Raw genomic sequence first — 18,503 nt, forward strand, 5'->3', positions numbered from 1 at the left:
ATGGAATGGAATGGAATGGAATGGAATGGAATGGAATGGAATGGAATGTGGAATGGAATGGAATGGAATGGAATGGAATGGAATGAATGGAATGGAATGGAATGGAATGGAATGGAATGGAATGGAATGGAATCAACCCGAGTAGAACGGAATGGAATGGAATGGAATGGAATGGAATGGAATGGAATGGAACGGAATGGAATGGAATGGAATGTAATGGAATAGAACGGAATGGAACGGAATGGAATGGAATGGAATGGAATGGAATGGAATGGAATGGAATGGAATGGAATGGAATGGAATGGAATGGAATGGAATGGAATGGAATGGAATGGAATGGAATGGAACGGGAATGGAATGGAATGGAATGGAATGGAATGGAATGGAATGGAATGGAACGGAATGGAATGGAATGGAATGGAATGGAATGGAACGGAATGGAACGGAATGGAATGGAATGGTAATGGAATGGAATGGAATGGAACGGGAATGGAATGGAACGGGAATGGAATCAATCGGGAATGGAATGGAATGGAATGGAATGGAATGGAATGGAATGGAATGGAATGGAATGGAATGGAATGGAATGGAATGGAATGGAATGGAATGGAATGGAATGGAATGGAATGGAATGGAATGGAATGGAATGGAATGGAATGGAATGGAATGGAGTGGAATGGAATGGAATGGAATGGAATGGAATGGAATGGAATGGAATGGAATGGAATGGAATGGAATGGAATGGAATGGAATGGAGTGGAATGGAATGGAATGGAATGGAATGGAATGGAATGGAATGGAATGGAATGGAATGGAATGGAATGGAATGGAATGGAATGGAATGGAATGGAATGGAATGGAATGGAATGGAATGGAATGGAATGGAATGGAATGGAATGGAACAACAGTAGAATGGAATGGAATGGAATGGAATGGAATGGAATGGAATGGAATGGAATGGAATGGAAAATGGAATGGAATGGAATGGAATGGAATGGAATGGAATGGAATGGAATGGAATGGAATGGAATGGAATGGAATGGAATGGAATGGAATGGAATGGAGTGGAATGGAATGGAATGGAATGGAATGGAATGGAATGGAATGGAATGGAATGGAATGGAATCGAATAGAACGGAACGGAATGGAATGGAATTGAATGGAATGTAACCGAGGAACGGAACGGAATGGAATGGAATGGAACGGAATGGAATGGAATGGAATGGAATGGAATGGAATGGAATGGAATGGAATGGAATGGAATGGAATGGAATGGAATGGAATGGAATGGAATGGAATGGAATGGAATGGAATGGAATGGAATGGAATGGAATGGAATTCAATGGAATGGAATGGAATGGAATGGAATGGAATGGAATGGAATGGAATGGAATGGAATGGAATGGAATGGAATGGAATGGAATGGAATGGAACGGAACGGAATGGAACGGAACGGAACGGAATGGAATGGAATGGAAAGGAATTCAATGGAATGGAATGGAATGGAATGGAATGGAATGGAATGGAATGGAATGGAATGGAATGGAATGGAATGGAATGGAATGGAATGGAATGGAATGGAATGGAACCGAATGGAACGGAATGGAATGGAATGGAATGGAATGGAATGGAATGGAATGGAATGGAATGGAATGGAATGGAATGGAATGGAATGGAATGGAATGGAATGGAATGGAATGGAACGGAATGGAATGGAATGGAATGGAATGGAATGGAATGGAATGGAATGGAATGGAATGGAGTGGAATGGAATGGAATGGAATGGAATGGAATGGAATGGACATGGAACGGAATGGAATGGAATGGAATGGAATGGAATGTACCCGAGCAGAACGGAATGGAATGAAATGGAATGGAAAGGGAATGGAAATGGAACGGGAATGGAAATGGAACGGGAACGGAAATGGAACGGGAATGGAAATGGAATGGAATGGAACGGAACGGAAGAATGGAACGGGAATGGAACGGAACGGGAACGGAATGGAACGGAATGGAACGGAATGGAATGGAATGGAATGGAATGGAAAGGAACGGGAATGGAATGGAATGGAATGGAAATGGAATGGAATGGAATGGAATGGAATGGAAATGGAACGGGAATGGAAATGGAATGGAATGGAATGGAATGGAATGGAAATGGAATGGAATGGAATGGAATGGAATGGAATGGAATGGAATGGAATGGAATGGAATGGAATGGAATGGAATGGAATGGAGTGGAGTGGAGTGGAGTGGAGTGGAATGGAATGGAATGGAATGGAATGGAATGGAATGGAATGGAATGGAATGGAATGGAATGGAATGGAATGGAACGGAATGGAATGGAATGGAATGGAATGGAATGGAATGGAATGGAATGGAGTGGAGTGGAGTGGAATGGAATGGAGTGGAGTGGAGTGGAGTGGAATGGAATGGAATGGAATGGAATGGAATGGAATGGAATGGAATGGAATGCAATGGAATGGAATGGAATGGAATGGAATGGAATGGAATGGAATGGAATGGAATGGAATGGAACCAGAAGAATGGAATGGAATGGAATGGAATGGAATGGAATGGAATGGAATGGAATGGAATTCAATGGAATGGAATGGAATGGAATGGAATGGAATTCAATGGAATGGAATGGAATTCTATGGAATGGAGTGGAATCGAATGGAATCGAATGGAATCGAATGGAATGGAATGGAATAGAATGGAATCAACCCTAGTAGAACGGAACGGAACGCAACGGAACGGAACGGAACGGAACGGGATGGAACGGAACGGAATGGAATGGAATGGAACGGAATTCCATGGAATGGAATGGAATGGAATGGAATTCAATGGAATGGAATGGAATGGAATGGAATGGAATGGAATGGAATGGAATGGAATGGAATAGAATGGAATCAACCCGAGTAGAACGGAATGGAACACAACGGAACGGAACGGAACGCAACGGAACGGAACGGAACGGAACGGAACGGAATTGAATGGAATGGAACGGAATTCAATGGAATGGAATGGAATGGAATGGAATTCTATGGATTGGAATGGAATGGAATGGAATGGAATTCCATGGAATGGAATGGAATTGAATGGAATTCAATGGAATGGAATGGAATGGAATGGAATGGAATGGAATGGAATGGAATTCTATGGAATGGAATGGAGTGGAATCGAATGGAATCGAATGGAATCGAATGCAATCGAATGGGATCGAATGGACTGGAATGGAATAGAATGGAATCAACCCGAGTAGAACGGAGCGGAACGCAACGGAAGGGAACGGAACGGAACGGAACGGAACAGAATGGAATGGAGTGGAATGGAACGGAAATCAATGGAATGGAATGGAACGGAATGGAATTCAATGGAATGGAATGGAATGGAATGGAATGGAATGGAATGGAATGGAATGGAATTCAATGGAATGGAATGGAATGGAATGGAATGGAATGGAATTCCATGGAATGGAATGGAATGGAATGGAATGGAATGGAATGGAATGGAATGGATTGGAATGGAATGGAATTCAAATGGAATGGAATGGAATGGAATGGAATGGAATGGAATTCAAATGGAATGGAATGGAATGGAATGGAATGGAATGGAATGGAATGGAATGGAATTCAATGGAATGGAATGGAATGGAATGGAATTGAATGGAATGGAATGGAATTCAATGGAATGGAATGGAATGGAATGGAATGGAATGGAATGGAATTCAATGGAATGGAATGGAATGGATTGGAATGGAATGGAATAGAATGGAATGGAATGGAATGGAATGGAATTCAATGGAATGGAATGGAATGGAATGGAATTCTATGGAATGGAATGGAGTGGAATCGAATGGAATCGAATGGAATCGAATGGAATGGAATAGAATAGAATGGAATCAACCCGAGTAGAACGGAACGGAACGCAACGGAACGGAACGGAACGGAACGGGACGGAACGCAACGGAATGGAATGGAATGGAACGGAATTCCATGGAATGGATTGGAATGGAATGGAATTCAATGGAATGGAATGGAATGGAATGGAATGGAATGGAATGGAATGGAATGGAATTCAATGGAATGGAATGGAATGGAATGGAATGGAATGGAATGGAATGGAATGGAATGGAATGGAATGGAATGGAATGGAATGGAATGGAATGGAATGGAATGGAATGGAACGGAATGGAACACCGGAACGGAACGGAACGGAACGGAACGGAACGGAACGGAACGGAACGGAATGGAATGGAATGGAACGGAATTCAATGGAATGGAATGGAATGGAATGGAATTGAATGGAATGGAATGGAATGGAATGGAACGGAATGGAATGGAATTCCATGGAATGGAATGGAATGGAATGGAATGGAATGGAATGGAATGGAATGGAATGGAATGGAGTGGAATGGAATGGAATGGAATGGAATGGAATGGAATGGAATGGAATGGAATGGAATGGAATGGAATGGAATGGAATAGAATGGAATGGAACCCGAATAGAACGGAAATGGAATGGAATGGAATGGAATGGAATGGAATGGAATGGAATGGAATGGAATGGAATGGAATGGAATGGAATGGAATGGAATGGAATGGAATGGAATGGAATGGAATGGAATGGAATGGAATGGAATGGAATGGAATGGAATGGAATGGAACGGAATGGAATGGAATGGAATGGAATGGAATGGAATGGAATGGAATGGAATGGAATGGAATTCCATGGAATGGAATGGAATGGAATGGAATGGAATGGAATGGAATGGAATGGAATTCCATGGAATGGAATGGAATGGAATGGAATTCTATGGAATGGAATGGAATGGAATCGAATGGAATGGAATGGAATGGAATGGAATGGAATGGAATGGAATAGAATGGAATCAAGCTGAGTAGAATGGAATGGAATGGAATGGAATGGAATGGAATGGAATGGAATGGAATGGAATGGAATGGAATGTACCAAAGTAGAACGGAATGGAATGGAATGGAATCGAATGGAATGGAATGGAATGGAATGGAATGGAATGGAATGGAATGTACACGAGTAGAACGGTATGGAATGGAATGGAATGGATTGGAATGGAATGGAATGGAATGGAATGGTATGTAACCCAGTAGAACGGAATGGAATGTAATTGAATGGAATGTAACCGAGTTGAACGGAACGGAATGGAATGGAATGGAATGGAATGGAATGGAATGGAATGGAATGGAATTGAGTGCAATGCAATGAAATGGAATGCAATGGAATGGAAGGGAATGGAATGGAATGGAATGGAATCTACCCGAGTAGAACGGAATGGAATGGAATTGAATGGAATGTAACCGAGTAGAACGGAACGGAATGGAATGGAATGGAATGGAATGCAATGGAATGGAATGGAATGGAATGGAATGGAATGGAATGGAATGGAATGGAATGGACACCAGTAGAATGGAATGGAATGGATTGGAATGGAATGGAATGGAATGGAATGGAATGGAATCTACCCGAGTAGAACGGAATGGAATGGAATGGAATGGAATGGAATGGACAGGAGCAGAACGGAATGGAATGCAATGGAATGGAATGGAATGTACCCGAGCAGAATGGAATGGAATGAAATGGAAATGGAAAGGGAATGGAAATGGAACGGGAATGGAAATGGAAAGGGAACGGAAATGTAACGGGAATGGAAATGGAACGGGAACGGAAACGGAACGAGAACGGAAATGGAACGGGAACGGAAACGGAACGGGAACGGAAATGGAACGGGAATGGTAACGGAACGGGAATGGAAATGGAACGGGAATGGAAATGGAACGGGAATGGAAATGGATCGGGAATGGAAATGGAACGGGAATGGTAATGGAACTGGAATGGAAATGGAACGGGAATGGAAAAGAAACGGGAATGGAAATGGAACGGGAATGGAAATGGAATGGGAATGGAAATGGAATGGAATGGAATGGAATGGAATGGAATGGAATGTACCGGAGTGGAGTGGAGTGGAGTGGAGTGGAGTAGAGTGCACTGGAACGGAATGGAATGGAATGGAATGGAATGGAATGGAACGGAACGGAATGTACCCGAGAAGCACGGAATGGAATGGAATGGAATGGAATGGAATGGAATGGAATGGAATGTACCGGAGTGGAGTGGAGTGGAATGGAGTGGAGTGGAGTGGAGTGGAGTGGAATGGAATGGAATGGAATGGAATGGAATGGAATGGAATGCAATGGAATGCAATGGAATGGAAAGGAATGGAATGGAATGGAATGGAATGGAATGGAATGGAATGGAATGGAATGGACACCAGTAGAATGGAATGGAATGGAATGGAATGGAATGGAATGGAATGGAATGGAATTCAATGGAATGGAATGGAATGGAATGGAATTCAATGGAATGGAATGGAATGGAATGGAATTAAATGGAATGGAATGGAATGGAATGGAATTCTATGGAATGGAATGGAGTGGAATCGAATGGAATCGAATGGAATCGAATGGAATGGAATGGAATAGAATGGAATCAACCCTAGTAGAACGGAACGGAACGCAACGGAACGGAACGGAACGGAACGGGATGGAACGGAACGGAATGGAATGGAATGGAACGGAATTCCATGGAATGGAATGGAATGGAATGGAATTCAATGGAATGGAATGGAATGGAATGGAATGGAATGGAATGGAATGGAATGGAATGGAATGGAATGGATTGGAATGGAATGGAATAGAATGAAATCAACCCGAGTAGAACGGAACGGAACACAACGGAACGGAACGGAACGCAACGGAACGGAACGGAACGGAACGGAACGGAACGGAATGGAATGGAACGGAATTCAATGGAATGGAATGGAATGGAATGGAATTCTATGGATTGGAATGGAATGGAATGGAATGGAATGGAATTCCATGGAATGGAATGGAATGGAATGGAATTCAATGGAATGGAATGGAATGGAATGGAATGGAATGGAATGGAATGGAACGGAATTCTATGGAATGGAATGGAGTGGAATCGAATGGAATCGAATGGAATCGAATGCAATCGAATGGGATCGAATGGACTGGAATGGAATAGAATGGAATCAACCCGAGTAGAACGGAGCGGAACGCAACGGAAGGGAACGGAACGGAACGGAACGGAACGGAATGGAATGGAGTGGAATGGAACGGAATTCAATGGAATGGAATGGAACGGAATGGAATTCAATGGAATGGAATGGAATGGAATTGAATGGAATGGAATGGAATGGAATGGAATGGAATGGAATTCAATGGAATGGAATGGAATGGAATGGAATGGAATGGAATGGAATTCCATGGAATGGAATGGAATGGAATGGAATGGAATGGAATGGAATGGAATGGAATGGATTGGAATGGAATGGAATTCAAATGGAATGGAATGGAATTCAATGGAATGGAATGGAATGGAATTCAAATGGAATGGAATGGAATGGAATGGAATGGAACGGAATGGAATGGAATGGAATGGAATGGAATGGAATGGAATTCAATGGAATGGAATGGAATGGAATGGAATGGAATGGAATGGAATGGAATTCAATGGAATGGAATGGAATGGAATGGAATGGAATGGAATGGAATGGAATTCAATGGAATGGAATGGAATGGATTGGAATGGAATGGAATAGAATGGAATCATCCCGAGTAGAACGGAACGGAACACAACGGAACGGAACGGAACGCAACGGAACGGAACGGAACGGAACGGAACGGATTGGAATGGAATGGAACGGAATTCAATGGAATGGAATGGAATGGAATGGAATTCTATGGAATGGAATGGAATGGAATGGAATGGAATGGAATTCCATGGAATGGAATGGAATGGAATGGAATGGAATGGAATGGAATGGAATTCAATGGAATGGAATGGAGTGGAATGGAATGGAATCGAATGGAATTGAATGGAATCGAATGGAATCAAATGGGATCGAATGGAATGGAATGGAATAGAATGGAATCAACCCGAGTAGAACGGAATGGAATGGAATGGAATGGAATGGGATGGAATGGAATGGAATGGAATGGAATGGAATGGAATTCAATGGAATGGAATTCAATGGAATGGAATGGAATGGAATGGAATGGAATGGAATGGAATTCAATGGAATGGAATGGAACGGAATGGAATTCCATGGAATGGAATGGAATGGAATGGAATGGAATGGAATTCCATGGAGTGGAATGGAATGGAATGGAATTCTATGGAATGGAATGGAATGGAATCGAATGGAATGGAATGGAATGGAATGGAATGGAATGGAATGGAATAGAATGGAATCAACCTGAGTAGAATGGAATGGAATGGAATGGAATGGAATGGAATGGAATGGAATGGAATGGAATGGAATGGAATGGAATGGAATGTACCAAAGTAGAACGGAATGGAATGGAATGGAATGGAATGGAATGGAATGGAATGGAATGGAATGGAATGGAATGGAATGTACACGAGTAGAACGGAATGGAATGGAATGGAATGGATTGGAATGGAATGGAATGGAATGGAATGGTATGTAACCGAGTAGAACGGAATGGAATGTAATTGAATGGAATGTAACCGAGTTGAACGGAACGGAATGGAATGGAATGGAATGGAATGGAATGGAATGGAATGGAATGGAATGGAATTGAGTGCAATGCAATGCAATGGAATGCAATGGAATGGAAAGGAATGGAATGGAATGGAATGGAATCTACCCGAGTAGAACGGAATGGAATGGAATTGAATGGAATGTAACCGAGTAGAACGGAACGGAATGGAATGGAATGGAATGGAATGCAATGGAATGGAATGGAATGGAATGGAATGGAATGGAATGGAATGGAATGGACACCAGTAGAATGGAATGGAATGGAATGGAATGGAATGGAATGGAATGGAATGGAATGGAATCTACCCGAGTAGAACGGAATGGAACGGAATGGAATGGAATGGAATGGACAGGAACAGAACGGAATGGAATGCAATGGAATGGAATGGAATGTACCCGAGCAGAATGGAATGGAATGAAATGGAAATGGAAAGGGAATGGAAATGGAACGGGAATGGAAATGGAAAGGGAACGGAAATGGAACGGGAATGGAAACGGAACGGGAACGGAAACGGAACGAGAACGGAAATGGAACGGGAACGGAAACGGAACGGGAACGGAAATGGAACGGGAATGGTAACGGAACGGGAATGGAAATGGAACGGGAATGGAAATGGAACGGGAATGGAAATGGATCGGGAATGGAAATGGAACGGGAATGGTAATGGAACTGGAATGGAAATGGAATGGGAATGGAAAAGAAACGGGAATGGAAATGGAACGGGAATGGAAATGGAATGGGAATGGAAATGGAATGGAATGGAATGGAATGGAATGGAATGGAATGTACCGGAGTGGAGTGGAGTGGAGTGGAGTGGAGTAGAGTGCACTGGAACGGAATGGAATGGAATGGAATGGAATGGAATGGAACGGAACGGAATGTACCCGAGAAGCACGGAATGGAATGGAATGGAATGGAATGGAATGGAATGGAATGTACCGGAGTGGAGTGGAGTGGAATGGAGTGGAGTGGAGTGGAGTGGAGTGGAATGGAATGGAATGGAATGGAATGGAATGGAATGGAATGCAATGGAATGCAATGGAATGGAAAGGAATGGAATGGAATGGAATGGAATGGAATGGAATGGAATGGACACCAGTAGAATGGAATGGAATGGAATGGAATGGAATGGAATGGAATGGAATGGAATTCAATGGAATGGAATGGAATGGAATGGAATTCAAAGGAATGGAATGGAATGGAATGGAATTCAATGGAATGGAATGGAATGGAATGGAATTCTATGTAATGGAATGGAGTGGAATCGAATGGAATCGAATGGAATCGAATGGAATGGAATGGAATAGAATGGAATCAACCCTAGTAGAACGGAACGGAACGCAACGGAACGGAACGGAACGGAACGGGATGGAACGGAACGGAATGGAATGGAATGGAACGGAATTCCATGGAATGGAATGGAATGGAATGGAATTCAATGGAATGGAATGGAATGGAATGGAATGGAATGGAATGGAATGGAATGGAATGGATTGGAATGGAATGGAATAGAATGGAATCAACCCGAGTAGAAAGGAACGGAACACAACGGAACGGAACGGAACGCAACGGAACGGAACGGAACGGAACAGAACGGAATGGAATGGAATGGAACGGAATTCAATGGAATGGAATGGAATGGAATGGAATTCTATGGATTGGAATGGAATGGAATGGAATGGAATTCCATGGAATGGAATGGAATGGAATGGAATTCCATGGAATGGAATGGAATGGAATGGAATGGAATGGAATGGAATGGAATTCTATGGAATGGAATGGAGTGGAATCGAATGGAATCGAATGGAATCGAATGCAATCGAATGGGATCGAATGGACTGGAATGGAATAGAATGGAATCAACCCGAGTAGAACGGAGCGGAACGCAACGGAAGGGAACGGAACGGAACGGAACGGAACGGAATGGAATGGAGTGGAATGGAACGGAATTCAATGGAATGGAATGGAACGGAATGGAATTCAATGGAATGGAATGGAATGGAATGGAATGGAATGGAATGGAATGGAATGGAATTCAATGGAATGGAATGGAATGGAATGGAATGGAATGGAATTCCATGGAATGGAATGGAATGGAATGGAATGGAATGGAATGGAATGGAATGGAATGGAATGGATTGGAATGGAATGGAATTCAAATGGAATGGAATGGAATGGAATGGAATGGAATGGAATGGAATTCAAATGGAATGGAATGCAATGGAATGGAATGGAATGGAATGGAATGGAATGGAATGGAATTCAATGGAATGGAATGGAATGGAATGGAATTGAATGGAATGGAATTCAATGGAATGGAATGGAATGGAATCGAATGGAATCGAATGGAATCGAATGGAATGGAATGGGATAGAATGCAATCAACCCGAGTAGAATGGAATGGAATGGAATGGAATGGAATGGAATGGAATAGAATGGAATGGAATGGAATGGAATGGAATTCAAATGGAATGGAATGGAATGGAATGGAATGGAATGGAATGGAATGGAATGGTATGGAACGGAATTCTATGGAATGGAATGGAATGGAATGGAATGGAATTCTATGGAATGGAATGGAATGGAATGGAATGGAATTCAATTGAATGGAATGGAATGGAATGGATTGGAATGGAATTCAATGGAATGGAATGGAATGGAGTGGAACGGAATGGAATTCAATGGAATGGAATGGAATGGAATCGAATGGAATCGAAAGGAATCAATTGGTATCGAATGGAATGGAATGGAATGGAATGGAATAGAATGGAATCATTCCGAGTAGAACAGAACGGCACGCAACGGAACGGAATGGAATGGAACGGGACGGAACGGAACGGAATGGAATGGAATGGAACGGAATTCAATGGAATGGAATGGAATGGAATTCAATGGAATGGAATGGAATGGAATGGAATGGAATGGAATGGAATGGAATGGAACGGAATCGAATGGAATCGAATGGGATCGAATGGAATGGAATGGAATAGAATGGAATCAACCCGAGTAGAATGGAATGGAATGGAATGGAATGGAATGGAATGGAATTCAATGGAATGGAATGGAATGGAATGGAATGGAATTGAATGGAATTCAATGAAATGGAATGTAATGGAATGGAATGGAATGGAATTCAATGGAATGGAATGGAATGGAATGGAATGGAATTCTATGGAATGGAATGGAATCGAATGGAATCGAATGGAATCGAATGGAATCGAATGGAATGGAATGGAATAGAATGGAATCAACCCGAGTAGAACGGAATGGAATGGAATGGAATGGAATGGAATCGAATCGAATCGAATGGAATCGAATGGAATGGAATGGAATAGAATGGAATCAACCCGAGTAGAATGGAATGGAATGGAATGGAAGGGAATGGAATGGAATGGAACGGAATGGAATTCAAATGGAATGGAATGGAATGGAATGGAATGGAATTGAATGGAATGGAATGGAATGGAACGGAATGGAATTCTATGGAATGGAATGGAATGGAATTCAATGGAATGGAATGGAATGGAATGGAATGGAATGGAATGGAACGGAATTCAATGGAATGGAAGGGAACGGAATGGAATTCTATGGAATGGAATGGAATGGAATGGAATGGAATTCAATGGAATGGAATGGAATGGAATGGAATGGAATGGAATTCAATGGAATGGAATGGAATGGAATGGAATTCAATGGAATGGAATTCAATGGAATGGAATGGAATGGAATGGAATGGAATGGAATGGAATTCAATGGAATGGAATGGAACGGAATGGAATTCAATGGAATGGAATGGAATGGAATGGAATGGAATGGAATGGAATGGAATGGAATTCCATGGAATGGAATGGAATGGAATGGAATGGAATTCTATGGAATGGAATGGAATGGAATCGAATGGAATGGAATGGAATGGAATGCAATGGAATGGAATGGAATAGAATGGAATCAACCTGAGTAGAATGGAATGGAATGGAATGGAATGGAATGGAATGGAATGGAATGGAATGGAATGGAATGGAATGGAATGTACCAAAGTAGAACGGAATGGAATGGAATGGAATGGAATGGAATGGAATGGAATGGAATGGAATGGAATGTACACGAGTAGAACGGAATGGAATGGAATGGAATGGATTGGAATGGAATGGAATGGAATGGAATGGTATGTAACCGAGTAGGACGGAATGGAATGTAATTGAATGGAATGTAACCGAGTTGAACGGAACGGAATGGAATGGAATGGAATGGAATGGAATGGAATGGAATGGAATGGAATGGAATTGAGTGCAATGCAATGCAATGGAATGCAATGGAATGGAAAGGAATGGAATGGAATGGAATGGAATCTACCCGAGTAGAACGGAATGGAATGGAATTGAATGGAATGTAACCGAGTAGAACGGAACGGAATGGAATGGAATGGAATGGAATGCAATGGAATGGAATGGAATGGAATGGAATGGAATGGAATGGAATGGAATGGAATGGACACCAGTAGAATGGAATGGAATGGAATGGAATGGAATGGAATGGAATGGAATGGAATGGAATCTACCCGAGTAGAACGGAATGGAACGGAATGGAATGGAATGGAATGGACAGGAACAGAACGGAATGGAATGCAATGGAATGGAATGGAATGTACCCGAGCAGAATGGAATGGAATGAAATGGAAATGGAAAGGGAATGGAAATGGAACGGGAATGGAAATGGAAAGGGAACGGAAATGGAACGGGAATGGAAATGGAACGGGAACGGAAACGGAACGAGAACGGAAATGGAACGGGAACGGAAACGGAACGGGAACGGAAATGGAACGGGAATGGTAACGGAACGGGAATGGAAATGGAACGGGAATGGAAATGGAACGGGAATGGAAATGGATCGGGAATGGAAATGGAACGGGAATGGTAATGGAACTGGAATGGAAATGGAACGGGAATGGAAAAGAAACGGGAATGGAAATGGAACGGGAATGGAAATGGAATGGGAATGGAAATGGAATGGAATGGAATGGAATGGAATGGAATGGAATGTACCGGAGTGGAGTGGAGTGGAGTGGAGTGGAGTAGAGTGCACTGGAACGGAATGGAATGGAATGGAATGGAATGGAATGGAATGGAACGGAACGGAATGTACCCGAGAAGCACGGAATGGAATGGAATGGAATGGAATGGAATGGAATGGAATGTACCGGAGTGGAGTGGAGTGGAATGGAGTGGAGTGGAGTGGAGTGGAGTGGAATGGAATGGAATGGAATGGAATGGAATGGAATGGAATGGAATGCAATGGAATGCAATGGAATGGAAAGGAATGGAATGGAATGGAATGGAATGGAATGGAATGGAATGGACACCAGTAGAATGGAATGGAATGGAATGGAATGGAATGGAATGGAATGGAATGGAATGGAATGGAATTCAATGGAATGGAATGGAATGGAATGGAATTCAATGGAATGGAATGGAATGGAATGGAATTCAATGGAATGGAATGGAATGGAATGGAATTCTATGGAATGGAATGGAGTGGAATCGAATGGAATCGAATGGAATCGAATGGAATGGAATGGAATAGAATGGAATCAACCCTAGTAGAACGGAACGGAACGCAACGGAACGGAACGGAATGGAACGGGATGGAACGGAACGGAATGGAATGGAATGGAACGGAATTCCATGGAATGGAATGGAATGGAATGGAATTCAATGGAATGGAATGGAATGGAATGGAATGGAATGGAATGGAATGGAATGGAATGGAATGGAATGGATTGGAATGGAATGGAATAGAATGGAATCAACCCGAGTAGAACGGAACGGAACACAACGGAACGGAACGGAACACAACGGAACGGAACGGAACGGAACGGAACGGAATGGAATGGAATGGAACGGAATTCAATGGAATGGAATGGAATGGAATGGAATTCTATGGATTGGAATGGAATGGAATGGAATGGAATTCCATGGAATGGAATGGAATGGAATGGAATTCAATGGAATGGAATGGAAGGGAATGGAATGGAATGGAATGGAATGGAATTCTATGGAATGGAATGGAGTGGAATCGAATGGAATCGAATGGAATCGAATGCAATCGAATGGGATCGAATGGACTGGAATGGAATAGAATGGAATCAACCCGAGTAGAACGGAGCGGAACGCAACGGAAGGGAACGGAACGGAACGGAACGGAACGGAATGGAATGGAGTGGAATGGAACGGAATTCCATGGAATGGAATGGAATGGAATGGAATTCAATGGAATGGAATGGAATGGAATGGAATGGAACGGAACGGAATGGAATGGAATGGAATGGAATGGATTGGAATGGAATGGAATAGAATGGAATCAACACGAGTAGAACGGAACGGAACACAACGGAACGGAACGGAACGCAACGGAACGGAACGGAACGGAACGGAAAGGAATGGAATGGAATGGAACGGAATTCAATGGAATGGAATGGAATAGAATGGAATTCTATGGATTGGAATGGAATGGAATGGAATGGAATTCCATGGAATGGAATGGAATGGAATGGAATTCAATGGAATGGAATGGAATGGAATGGAATGGAATGGAATGGAATGGAATGGAATGGAATTGTATGGAATGGAATGGAGTGGAATCGAATGGAATCGAATGGAATCGAATGCAATCGAATGGGATCGAATGGACTGGAATGGAATAGAATGGAATCAACCCGAGTAGAACGGAGCGGAACGCAACGGAAGGGAACGGAACGGAACGGAACGGAATGGAATGGAGTGGAATGGAACGGAATTCAATGGAATGGAATGGAACGGAATGGAATTCTATGGAATGGAATGGAATGGAATGGAATGGAATGGAATGGAATGGAATGGAATTCAATGGAATGGAATGGAATGGAATGGAATGGAATTCAATGGAATGGAATGGAATGGAATGGAATGGAATGGAATGGAATGGAATGGATTGGAATGGAATGGAATTCAAATGGAATGGAATGGAATGGAATGGAATGGAATGGAATGGAATGGAATGGAATGGAATTCAAATGGAATGGAATGGAATGGAATGGAATGGAATGGAATGGAATGGAATGGAATGCAATGGAATGGAATGGAATGGAATGGAATGGAATTCAATGGAATGGAATGGAATGGAATCGAATGGAATCGAGTGGAATCGAATGGAATGGAATGGAATAGAATGCAATCAACCCGAGTAGAATGGAATGGAATGGAATGGAATGGAATGGAATGGAATGGAATGGAATAGAATGGAATGGAATGGAATGGAATGGAATTCAAATGGAATGGAATGGAATGGAATGGAATGGAATGGAATGGAATGGAACGGAATTCCATGGAATGGAATGGAATGGAATTCAATGGAATGGAATGGAATGGAATGGAATGGAATTCTATGGAATGGAATGGAATGGAATGGAATGGAATTCAATGGAATGGAATGGAATGGAATGGATTGGAATGGAATTCAATGGAATGGAATGGAATGGAGTGGAACGGAATGGAATTCAATGGAATGGAATGGAATGGAATCGAATGGAATCGAATGGAATCAATTGGTATCGAATGGAATGGAATGGAATGGAATGGAATAGAATGGAATCATCCCGAGTAGAACAGAACGGCACGCAACGGAACGGAATGGAATGGAACGGGACGGAACGGAACGGAATGGAATGGAATGGAACGGAATTCAATGGAATGGAATGGAATGGAATGGAATTCTATGGAATGGAATGGAGTGGAATCGAATGGAATCGAATGGAATCGAATGGAATCGAATGGGATCGAACGGACTGGAATGGAATAGAATGGAATCAACCCGAGTAGAACGGAGCGGAACGCAACGGAAGGGAACGGAACGCAACGGAACGGAACGGAATGGAATGGAGTGGAATGGAACGGAATTCAATGGAATGGAATGGAACGGAATGGAATTCAATGGAATGGAATGGAATGGAATGGAATGGAATGGAATGGAATGGAATTCAATGGAATGGAATTGAATGGAATGGAATGGAATTCAATGGAATGGAATGGAATGGAATGGAATGGAATGGAATCGAATGGAATCGAATGGAATCGAATGGAATCGAATGGAATGGAATGGAATAGAATGCAATCAACCCGAGTAGAATGGAATGGAATGGAATGGAATGGAATGGAATGGAATGGAATGGAATGGAATGGAATGGAATGGAATGGAACGGAATTCTATAAAATGGAATGGAATGGAATGGAATGGAATTGAGTGCAATGCAATGCAATGGAATGCAATGGAATGGAAAGGAATGGAATGGAATGGAATGGAATCTACCCGAGTAGAACGGAATGGAATGGAATGGAATGGAATGTAACCGAGTAGAACGGAACGGAATGGAATGGAATGGAATGGAATGGAATGCAATGGAATGGAATGGAATGGAATGGAATGGAATGGAATGGACACCAGTAGAATGGAATGGAATGGAATGGAATGGAATGGAATGGAATCTACCCGAGTAGAACGGAATGGAACGGAATGGAATGGAATGGAATGGACAGGAGCAGAACGGAATGGAATGCAATGGAATGGAATGGAATGTACCCGAGCAGAACGGAATGGAATGAAATGGAAATGGAAAGGGAATGGAAATGGAACGGGAATGGAAATGGAACGGGAACGGAAATGGAACGGGAATGGAAATGGAACGGGAACGGAAACGGAACGAGAACGGAAATGGAACGGGAATGGAAACGGAACGGGAACGGAAATGGAACGGGAATGGTAACGGAACAGGAATGGAAATGGAACGGGAATGGAAAAGGAACGGGAATGGAAATGGATCGGGAATGGAAATGGAACGGGAATGGTAATGGAACGGGAATGGAAATGGAACGGGAATGGAAAAGAAACGGGAATGGAAATGGAACGGGAATGGAAATGGAATGGGAATGGAAATGGAATGGAATGGAATGGAATGGAATGGAATGGAATGTACCGGAGTGGAGTGGAGTGGAGTGGAGTAGAGTGCACTGGAACGGAATGGAATGGAATGGAATGGAATGGAACGGAACGGAATGTACCCGAGAAGCACGGAATGGAATGGAATGGAATGGAATGGAATGGAATGGAATGGAATGGAATGGAATGGAATGTACCGGAGTGGAGTGGAGTGGAATGGAGTGGAGTGGAGTGGTGTGGAGTGGAATGGAATGGAATGGAATGGAATGGAATGGAATGGAATGGAATGCAATGGAATGCAATGGAATGGAAAGGAATGGAATGGAATGGAATGGAATGGAATGGAATGGAATGGAATGGAATGGAATGGACAACAGTAGAATGGAATGGAATGGAATGGAATGGAATGGAATGGAATGGAATGGAATGGAATGGAATTCAATGGAATGGAATGGAATGGAATGGAATTCAATGGAATGGAATGGAATGGAATGGAATTCAATGGAATGGAATGGAATGGAATGGAATTCTATGGAATGGAATGGAGTGGAATCGAATGGAATCGAATGGAATCGAATGGAATGGAATGGAATAGAATGGAATCAACCCGAGTAGAACGGAACGGAACGCAACGGAACGGAACGGAACGGAACGGGACGGAACGGAACGGAATGGAATGGAATGGAACGGAATTCCATGGAATGGATTGGAATGGAATGGAATTCAATGGCATGGAATGGAATGGAATGGAATGGAATGGAATGGAATGGAATGGAATTCAATGGAATGGAATGGAATGGAATGGAATGGAATGGAATGGAATTCAATGGAATGGAATGGAATGGATTGGAATGGAATGGAATAGAATGGAATCATCCCGAGTAGAACGGAACGGAACACAACGGA

Source organism: Gorilla gorilla, chromosome 12 (assembly GCF_029281585.2).
Source record: "Gorilla gorilla gorilla isolate KB3781 chromosome 12, NHGRI_mGorGor1-v2.1_pri, whole genome shotgun sequence".
Lineage (NCBI taxonomy): Eukaryota > Metazoa > Chordata > Mammalia > Primates > Hominidae > Gorilla > Gorilla gorilla.